Genomic DNA, 11938 nt, shown 5'->3' with positions numbered 1-11938 from the left:
ACACCTGGACCAACCTGCAAACACACGCAAACACACTTCTGGGCCAGCCTAAAAACACAGACACACCTGGACCAACCTGCAAACACACACTTTTGGACCAGCCTACAAACACACACACACACACACACCTTAACCAACCTGCAAAAACACACACACAGCTCAACCAACCTGCAAACACACAGACACACATACCTCGACCAACCTGCAAACACATGAACACACACACACACCTGGACCAGCCTGTAAAATGCACACATACATGCGCACACAGTCCAACCTGCAAACACACACAGGTACACACACACTTTGGAACCAGCCTACAAACATACCTACACACCTCGACGAACCTGCAAACACACACTCACCTGGACCAGCCTGTATAACACTCACAAACACGCGCACACAGTCCTGGACCAACCTACAAACACACTCTGCATGCATACACATCTGGACCAGCCTAGAAACACAGACACACCTTGACCAACCTGTGAAAACACAAACACGCAGGTACACACACACTTTTGGACCAGTCTACAGACAAACACACACACCTCAACTAACCTGCAAACCAAACAAACCTGGACCAGCCTGTAAAACACACACATACACATGCACACACATCTGGACCAGCCTACAAACACAAACACACCTGGACCAACCTGCAAACACACACTTTTGGACCAGCCTAAAAAAACACACACACACACACCTTGACCAACCTGCTAAAACACACACACACCTCAACCAACCTGCAAACACACAGACACACATACCTCGACCAACCTGCAAACACATGAACACACACACACACACACCTGGACCAGCCTGTAAAATGCACACATACATGCGCACACAGTCCTGGACCAACCTGCAAACACACACAGGTACACACACACTTTTGAACCAGCCTACAAACATACCCACACACCTCGACGAACCTGCAAACACACACTCACCTGGACCAGCCTGTATAACACTCACAAACACGCGCACACAGTCCTGGACCAACCTACAAACACACGCTGCATGCACACACATCTGGACCAGCCTAGAAACACAGACACACCTTGACCAACCTGTGAAAACACAAACACGCAGGTACACACACACTTTTGGACCAGTCTACAAACAAACACACACACCTCAACTAACCTGCAAACCAAACAAACCTGGACCAGCCTTTAAAACACACACATACACATGCACACACATCTGGACCAGCCTACAAACACAAACACACCTGGACCAACCTGCAAACACACACTTCTTGACCAGCCTAAAAAAACACACACACACACACACACCTTGACCAACCTGCTAAAACACACACACACCTCAACCAACCTGCAAACACACAGACACACATACCTCGACCAACCTGCAAACACATGAACACACACACACCTGGACCAGCCTGTAAAATGCACACATACATGCGCACACAGTCCTAGACTAACCTGCAAACACACACAGGTACACATCTGGACCAGCCTAGAAACACAGACATACCTCGATCAACCTGTAAAAACACAAACACACAGGTATGCACACACTTTTGGACCAGCCTACAAACACAAACACACCTTGACCAACCTGTAAATACACACACACACCTGAACCAGAATGCAAACACAATCTCTGGGACCAGCCTACAAACGCACGTTTAGACACACACTTAAATTCAATGATAAAAATATGATTAAACTTTTTGGCAGTGCGGTGGTGCAGTGGGTAGCGCTGTCGCCTCACAGCAAGAAGGTCACTGGTTCGAGCCTCGGCTGGGTCAGTTTGCATGTTGTTCACGTGGATTTCCAAACCCAAACACATGTGGTACAGGTGAAGTGGGTAAGCTAAATTGCCTGTTTGTGTGTGAATGAGAGTGTATGGGTGTTTCCCAGTGCTGGGTTGCAGCCGGAAGGGCATCCGCTGCGTAAAACATATGCTGGATGAGTTGGCGGTTCATTCCGCTGTGGCGACCCCAGATTAATAAAGGAACTAAGCCGAAAAGAAAGTGAATGAATGATTACATTTTTTAATTGTTAGAATGTTTGAATCTCTTTCGTTTTTTACTTCAGCGAGCAAAATATATTTAGTTTATGTCAATATGCAGAAATATATTTTAAAATATTTAATAATAATAACAATAATCAAAGAGAGACTAAAACGGTCTGATTTTACAGTATCATTTGCCTTTGACTCTCATTGTGGAAACTGCTAAAGGAGAATGTTTATAAGTTTCAGATGTCATAGTCATGAGTCCAAAGCATCACTGTCTAAACACCCCAACACATGGCAGAGATTAGTGTTTTGGATTCGGACATATACAGTAGAGCCTCATCAATGCACTCCATGACTCCTCGATCAGAGCTGCGTGCTGAGACACACCTGAACACATTCCTGCTCTCATATGCTCATCAAAGCTGGATCATTCAGCAGGATTATAGATCTTCACACATCAACAGAGGACACACTGTACACACACAGGAGAGCCACGTTTACAGTACACAATGCACGCACACGCACACACACACACATATGTATTCATCCTCACGCCAGATTCGCTGCTGTCTGCTCATCTATCCATCATAACACTTCAAATCAGATTGATGAACAGCCAATCACAGCTGGCCAAACAGCAGACACATACAAGAGCAAACATCGCACACACATCTGTCTATCAATCAACTATCTATACAGCTTTCCATCATCCACCTATCCATCTGTGTACCCAGCTACTATCCATCTTTCTGTGCATCCATCTGTATATCCATCTGTACACCCAACTACTATCCATCTTTCCATCCATCCATGAGTCTGACTGTCCGTCCGTCCATCCATTCAAGTGTATATCCATCTATACACCCAACTACTATCAATCTTTCCATCCATCTATCCCTCCATCCATGAGTCTGGCTGTTGGTCTGTCCATCCATTCAACTGTATACCCATCTGTTCCCAACTACTATCCATCTTTCCATTCAACTATATAACCTACTATCTATCCATTCGGTTATGCATCCATCCATCCATCCATCCATCCATCTATCCATCCCTCCAGCGAACTGTATTTCCATCTGTATACTGAACTTTCCATCCATCTGTCCTATCCATCCATCCATCCATTCATCAATCAAGCTATCTATCCAACTGTATACTCAAATTTTCATCCATCCGCCTATACATCCATCCATCCATCAATCCAAATGTATATCGATTTGTATCCCAAGTTCTATCTATCCGTTCATTCGTTCAATCATTTGTCCATCGATCCAGTCAACTGTATATCCTTCTGTATACTTAACTTTCCATCCATCCATCAATCCATCCATCCATCCATCTATCCATCTATCCATCAATCAATCAAGCTATCTCTCCAACTGTATATCCACCTGTATACACAATCTTCTATCAATCAACCTTTCTATCCATCTGTCCAACTGTATATTCATCTCTGTACATCTATTCATCCGTCCATCAATGCATCCAACCATCCATCTGTATGCTCAACTTTCTATCAATCCATCCATCCTTCCATCCATCCATCCCTCCAGCGAACTGTATATCCATCTGTATACTGAACTTTCCATCCACCTGTCCTATCCATCCATTCATCAATCAAGCTATCTATCCAATTGTATACTCAAATTTTCATCCATCCACCTATACATCCATCCATCCATTCAAATGTATATCGATCTGTATCCCCAACTTCTATCTATGCGTTCATTCGTTCATTGATTTGTCCATCCATCCAGTCAACTGTATATCCTTCTGTATACTTAACTTTCCATCCATCTATCCATCCATCCATCCATCCATCCATCCATCTATCCATCCATCCATCCATCCATCCATCCATCCATCCATCCATCAATCAAGCTATCTCTCCAACTGTATATCCACCTGTATACACAATCTTCTATCAATCAACCTTTCTATCCATCTGTCCAACTGTATATTCATCTCTGTACATCTATCCATCCGTCCATTGATGCATCCAACCATCCATCTGTATGCTCAACTTTCTATCAATCTTTTCATCCATCGCATCCATCTACCTGTCTGTTCATCTATGCATGCAACCATCCATCTATTCGTTTTTTTTCTAACATCCTTCCTCTTTCTGTTTTTCTTCCATCAGTATATTCATGCAATTTGTGCGGTTTTAAAAGAAAATAACACTCCGCCTTTTCCAGAAATTATAAATGCTTTCATGTGAAACACTGTTGTCACACACATGAATAACTCCACGCAAACCCCCAACCCCACATTCATCCCTAACATTGGTCAAAATGTTGCAATCGGTGGCCCAGAGCTGGGCTGAGACTGGTGTAAATGATCACGAAGACATTCTACTGCTCCTGTGGTCACGCTTTAATAACACCATGCTCTAAAGAGTGGAAAACAAAATAATTGTAAAAACACAAAGGGATGAGAGACAGAGAGAAAGAGAAGGAAAAATGAAGAGAACTAAGAAAAAAATACTGATTTGTATATGGAAAGAATCATTGAAGTGAAAGAGAGTGTTGATGATTGATGCAGATGATATTGCCAAAGTACAATCTGACTCTCTCCATCACCCTGAGATTCAGATGCACGTGTTCTCCCCTCAAGCAATTATTAATTATGGAAAAGCCAGAGTTACCGAATACGCTTGGTAGAAACACGTCAATACAAAACTCATAAATGTAAACAGCATTCATCACTGGATTGAGTGCATTAAGATACTAAAGCAGCTGCCTTTTGCTTGGATAAAAGCAAAACATTTCAAATCAATTCAGATTTAGAGTACACTGTGTGCAAAAAAAAAAGCAATCATCTGACATCCTGCAGCATAGTTGTCATTATTATTGTCTATTATCAGTGTGTTACTTTATGCTTTCCTGGCTTAAAACTCTTTATCGAAGAAACATTGCGGTTTCTTGTATTCCAATTGGCCGTGCATTTGAAATTGACATGTACATTAACAGAAAAACAAAGACATGTTGCATGCATATGAACCGTCAGAGTTGGAAAAAGTCTCCAGCAGAGTTGGAAAAGCTACTGCTATAAATACTGAGCTGCAATACAAATTAGTAACAAAAAGCAGCTGGAGCTGTATAAAGAGGAAATATCATTATTTGATTCAACTGCCCAATAAAGTGCTCCTATTACGCTCTTTTAAAGATTCGTAACCTATTTTTGGAGTCTCCCACAAAAGGAGGCTCGTTCTTTATGCTCGTGCTGCAGATGCTTTGTTTAACTGTTTTTTCGCTAGTGAAGCATTCAGCTTTTCCACATACAAAATCTGTCATGTAAATAGCAATTGCATCATGGCTGTCCATCTGTCCATCCATTCAGCTACTATCCATCTTTCAATTCAACTGTATATCCATCTGTATAACCAACTACTATCTGTTTGTTGATTCATTCATCCATTCATACATTCAACCAACCAAATATTCATCTGTATACTGAACTATTATACATCTTTCCATCCATCCATCCATTTAACTGTATATTCACCTTTATACCCGACTACTATCTGTCTGTCCATTCATCCATTCATCCATCCATCCAACCATATATTCATGAATACCCAACTACAATCCATCTTTCCATCTACTCTTTGGTCCATCCATCAGTCCGTCTATTCATTCATCCATCCATTCAACTATATATCCATCTGTATACCCAACTACTATCCATCTTTATATCCATCCATCCATCCATTCAACTGTATATCCATCCTTATACTCAACTACTATACATCATTCCATTCATCCATCCATCCATACATCTGTATACCCAACTACTATCCATCCATCTGTCTAGCCTGTTACAATCCTATGTTTGTCTTGTCTAATCCGTTTTTTTTTTTCTTGTTCCTGTTTTGCTTAGAACACATCCAATTGGCCACTTCCAGCTTGCTTGATCCTGATTGGCCTACAGTGTTTTAAAAAGCCATGACACCACTTCCTTGGCAGCCATCTTGTTTTTGGTCACTTGCCTGTGTTTGTTGAAATGTTTGAATGTGGTATAGTGCAGAGTTTTTGGATGTGTTAGGACTGAGAATATTGAGATTTGTGAGTACTGTTTGCTTTGTTTGACTTCTGAGATAATACTGAGATTTGTAAGTACTGTTTGTTTTAGTGTTTGCTTTGTTTATGATACTTTGTTCCACTGGCTTGTTTGACCCTTGTTGCCTGCTGACATTGATTTTGGATTGTCCTTCAAATATGGTTGCCTGTTTTTGTAAATAGATTGTAAATAGTGTATATATTGGGATAGTAAGGAGTTTGACGCCATTTTCTTTGTAAAACCTTTTGGCCTCTGTTTTTTTGTGTTAGGTAGTTAGGGTAGTGAATTGTACTTTAATTTCTTTTATTTTTGATCAGGTAAGTTAGAGATTTAATATAAAGGAATTTTTGTTTGTTATTTTGGCCTTGTCAGCTCCCGAATTCAAACCCCAATAAATCTTTGAATTAATTTTTGTCGTCTTGTCTTTCATGTTGTGCACCATCCCTAGACTGTGCGTAACAAGCCATCCATCCATCCATCCAACTTTATAACCATCTGTATACCCAACTACTATCCATCTTTCCTTCTATTCAATTTTATATTGTTACACGTCAATAAAAAAACTCACAAATGTAAACAGCATTCATCACTGGATTCAGTGCATTAATATACTAAAGCAGCTGCCTTTTGCTTGGATAAAAGCAAAACATTTCAAATCAATTCAGATTTACAGTACACTGTGTGCAAAAATAATGATAATTGAGTTTACTAGATTTATTTAACAACATTTATCATACAATCACTGTAACAATCACTTAGCAACAATTTATGAACATAATTTGTGGCATACTGCAGAGTTTACTCTTTAGTCCTAACCTTTTTTTAATCTGCATTAATGACATGTAGAGTATCTGCATTAAAATGTTTGATTCCATTCTGAACAAATAGACATAACTCAAGGAAAGTATGAGAAAACTGTTTCTGATAGAAAACTAAGGGCCTACTCACACTATGCTATCCGAACCGTGCCCAGGCCTGTTTCCTGGATCGTTTGAGAAGTGTGAGTGCGCTGAATCGGGCTCAGGCACGGTTCACTTGGCCGGCCCTGGCCTGATTGGAGGAGGTGTGCCTGAGTGCGGTTCACTTGGGCTTTGGCACGGTACGCTTGTAGTGTGAGTGCAAAACAGGCCTGAGCCCGAAACTTAAAGCAATACGTGACTTTTAGGGGACTGTTTCATATGGATTTACTAATCATTCTTACCGTTCAATTGACGCAAACTGTCGTAGTTTATTAAAGACGCAAACCCCTCACTGCACCACAGCTGTGCCTTCAGCAAACCTCTTAATTCCTACAGCACGAGGACTGTTTATGAGCGCCAAAATTGGCTGATCTGTTTGGCGAAATATTTAACTGTGTCACTGCATATCAAACGACTAAAACAATATAACTAGAGAAATCTCCACTGTGCTGAGCGAAAGCGCTTCTCTACTGAACAGCGTATCATCGATGACGAAAGCGTGCCCAGGCCCGAATGTAATGTGAGTGCGGGCCGTCAGGGGACACAGGAGGGGGGTCAAGCGAGCTTTGGCCCGGTTCAAGGCAACTGCACATAGTATGAGTATACCCTAAAAGTTTGGCAGAGTGAAATTTCTAACAGCACCTTCTCAACAACTCACACCAAACTCTTCCACTTCTTAGCTACAAAAGCACCTTGAAAATGAGCGACAGAGTTTACTAGTTTTATGTACTAACATTTATCAAACAACAATCACTGTAATCCCATTTGCTAGCAACAATTTATGAACATAGTTTGTGGTGGTTTCTCTTTATTCACTTTCAACAATTGGTGAAGTTTTCGCCTCGCCACTAGCTTGCATATTTCGGGATCTGTAGAGCTGCGCTTTGATGGATTTGCTCTTCAGTGTTTGAACTCTCAGTAGTGGTTATTAACCACACTGAACTGAGCTAAACTGAACTTAATTAAACACTGAAAACTGAACTGACACTGTATCATTTTACTATGATCTTCTATGTGAAGCTGCTTTGACACAGTTTACATTGTAAAAGCGCTATAGAAATAAGGGTGAATTGAATTGTACAGCAGGGTTCACTCTTAGAACCAAAGCTGTTTATAATCTTTATTAATGACGTTAAAAGTATCTGCTTTAAAATTTTGGTTCACAATATAAACAAATAAAGTTAAATAACATAAAACTTATATCCCCATATTATTTTGCGTATAATTTCAGATAACTCAAGCAAAAAAAAAAAAGGAAAATTATACTAAAATGACACTAAAATTAGCGACAAACAAATCAGCACAGCCAAAATTCCAACAGCATCTTCTCAACATTCTCATAACTCAAATCAAACTCTTCCACTTCTCAGCTACAATTGCACCTTGAAAATGAGTGAAAGTTGCACACTTTATTTTGATGGTCCATTTGTTGAATTTAGGTTACATTTCATCTACATGCCAATTAATTCTCATTAGATTATAAGTAGACTGTTAGGGTTGGAGTTAGTTTAAGTTGACATGTACTTGCAATATTTCTTATAGTCAGTTAAATGTCTGTTGAAGGAGCAGTATCAACATACTACCAATCCTCAGTTAGACCATCAAATTAAAGGGCCCTATCATACACCCGGCGCAGTGTGGCGCAAGCGCGGCGCAGTAGTCTTTTGGTAGTTTCAGCTTGGCGCAAGAGTCGTTTTAAGCATTGCGCTACGCTGTTTAAATAGCAAATGCATTAGCGCTCATTTGTGCGCCCATAGGCGTTCTGGTCTAAAGGAAGGCGTTCTGAGGCGGACCGCTGGCGCGTTGCTATTTTGAGAAACTATAATAGATTTTTCATTAGACCAAAACTAACCCGGTCTAAACTCCGGCGCAAAGTTGCACTTCGCTTACACACTGCTTAATACGCACAAGAGAGCAATAGCCAAATATCTTTACATATGAAAACATTTAAATATTAAGGATATATATAGGATATAATAAGAATAGATATTGGATATAAATATAAAGGACTAAAATATTACAAAACATATTATTTTCTAGCCTACATAAATATGAAAAATCACTGCTTTTATGTCTTCATCTCGGGAGGCTTTTTCAGTTCATTCATAACAATTTGCTTTTGTATAATGTTATTATTATTAGCAGTATTTTTTATTATATCCATATTTATATTTGTTTTATTAAAAACAAGCTTAGATTTGCCCACTTGAGGGTTTTAGACCATATGGGGCAAAGCATGTGTTTTAGGATATAACTCAGGTTTTTGAGCACATTTTGCTATTATTATTCATTTATTCGTTTGCTGGAAATTAAAACTGAATTTAGAAATAGTTTTGAAACGAATATTTGCGCTTAACAAACGCAATTATTTATTTATAGACTAATGGATGTCTGTGTGTGAAGGTTTCCCTATCCAAGAGCGAAAGTGAAAGTGATCCATTATCTCTCATTCTCACGCAGTAGATGCTGTTTAACAGTTTTCTGTTAAAAAACTGTGAACTGTTAGCTGGTGAAATGCTCATTTTTTCCACTTAGACTTACTTTACGTCCTGTAAATAGCGAATGCGCTTATGGCGCGACGCAGCTGGCTCTTAAAGGGAATGGGAGATGAGACTCTAATTGGTTTATTCTCAAAACACACCTATAACTCATTAAGAAAATAAACTCGACTCTTTTAAACCATGCGCCGCGGCGCAAGGCAGATTTCCCGCCCTTAAATTAGCAAAAACACATTCTGACACGCCCTGAAAGCATTTGCGCCCTGCATTTTGCGCTCTGTGCATGGACCGTCAAAATAGAGCCCAAAGTGTTACCCATTTACCAAACTATCACTGTAATCCCATTTGCTAGCAAAAATGTATGAACATAGTTTGTGGCGTACTGCACTTTGAAAAGGAGCTAAAGAGTTTACTGGTTTTATTTATTGACATTTGTCAATCATTAACTGTAATCCCACTTCTTAGCAACAATTAAGGAACAGTTTGTGGTGTACTGCAGGGTTCACTCCTAGCTTTTTTATAATCTACATTAATGACTTGTAAAGTATCTGCATTCAACTTTTACTTTTCAATCTAAACAAATACATGATATTATTAGACGTATCTCCTATATTGTTTTGTATACATAACCTCAGATGAACTCAAGGAAAGAATGAGAAAACTGCTTCTAAAAGGACATTAAAAACAAGTGATGAACAGATTGGCACAGCTAGATTTCTCTTCATTCATCCCACATGTTCCCTCAGGTGCCATCAGTCAATATTAAGGTATTATGTATCGGTGCTTATTAAACGTGTGTCTGGTTGCATAAACACAGAAATATTCAGATGAATTTTTGCATGACGTGTAAAGCAGTCGGTTATTATAGAATTAGTTATCGCTGGATCTTGATCAAAGTTTTCACACATTTTTTAATCCGGCAAACACACTTTTGGGCTTAGATCAGGACTGTTCTGACAGGCACAAACACAAGTGTGTTACTCTTCCAAGTACACATCAAAGCAATTAAACAGATCAAATGAACCCAATTAAAAGTAAAGCCTACTTAATACAACAACTACAACAACAACAATGACGTATTATTAACGACTGTGTTTAAAATGTACATCCTGTCTAATCTGGAAACTCAAAATGATCTTAGAATTTATACAATTTCTTAATAGGACAATTGACTAAGACAACAGGTGAAGTCAGCATTACATTCATATAAAGGTAAAAAAAAACATACTTACAACTCACCACGTGTGCGAGAGACATCACCAACTACTGGTCTAGAATGCAAAACACTTGTATTTTAAAACATATTACGAACAAATTGAAGAGCCAGCAAAAGACGCGATTCAAATATTAAGAGCACTGTTTCCATCCAACAAGTGAAAGAGAACAAGGCAAACTAATTGTCAAAACCAAACAAAAACCAGTCACTGTGTAATGGACCTTGGCTGAGGGATTTTAGAATGACAAGAACAGTTTTTAGATGTTTTACAATGTGATCTGCTGGTTTGTAGATTTTATTTTTGTTTTATTTTCAAATATACACTTACCGGTCACTTTATTGGGTAGACCTGTCCAACTGCTCGTTAATGCAAATTATTAATCAGCCAATCACATGGCAGCGACTCAATGCATTCAGGCATGTAGACATGGTGAAGATGCTCTGCTGCATCAGAGTGTATACTGCAAAACACAGGCGAAGAAACTCGACACAGAGACATATTTACACCTCACTGCCAACTAGCGTTTCGTAAGTGTTAATGCATATCAATGGAGACAGCGCGCAGAAGTATAAATGCACAGCTACGCGCGTTGCATGCGCCATTGGTTACGCCGGTCACTTGACGCAGAAGTATAAACCAGGCTTTAGTGACAGAAGGGCTGGTCTGAGTATTTCAGAAACTGCTGATCTACTGGGATTTTTACGCACAACCATATCTAGGGTTTACAGAGAATGGTCTGTAAAAGAGAACCTATGAACCAGCAGGTCTGTGGGCACAAGTACCTTGTTGATGCTAGAGGTCAGAGGAGAATGGCCAGACTGATTGGAGCTGATAGAAAGGCAACAGTAACTCAATTAACCACTTGTTACAACCGAGGTTTGCAAAAGAGCCATCCATCTCTTTATGACCAAGTGTTCTCATCTTCTGATGGCGACTTCCAGCAGGATAACGCGCCATGTCATAAAGCACGAATCATCTCGGACTGGTTTCTTGAACATGACAATAAGTTCACTGTATTCAAATGCCAGTGACTCTATATAAAATGAAAAAATATATATATTTTGGGGCCTTCATTTTTAAAGTGTGTCTTTTCACTTATTTATTTATTATTCTCATTTTTTCATAGATTTGAGGTAAACAATATGATTTTAAATCCATGACAATGATATATCTAAAGCACCATAAAACAGAACATACTGAATCA

Source organism: Danio rerio, chromosome 21 (assembly GCF_049306965.1).
Source record: "Danio rerio strain Tuebingen ecotype United States chromosome 21, GRCz12tu, whole genome shotgun sequence".
Classification (NCBI taxonomy): Eukaryota; Metazoa; Chordata; class Actinopteri; order Cypriniformes; family Danionidae; genus Danio; species Danio rerio.
This window is presented reverse-complemented; position numbering follows the sequence as displayed.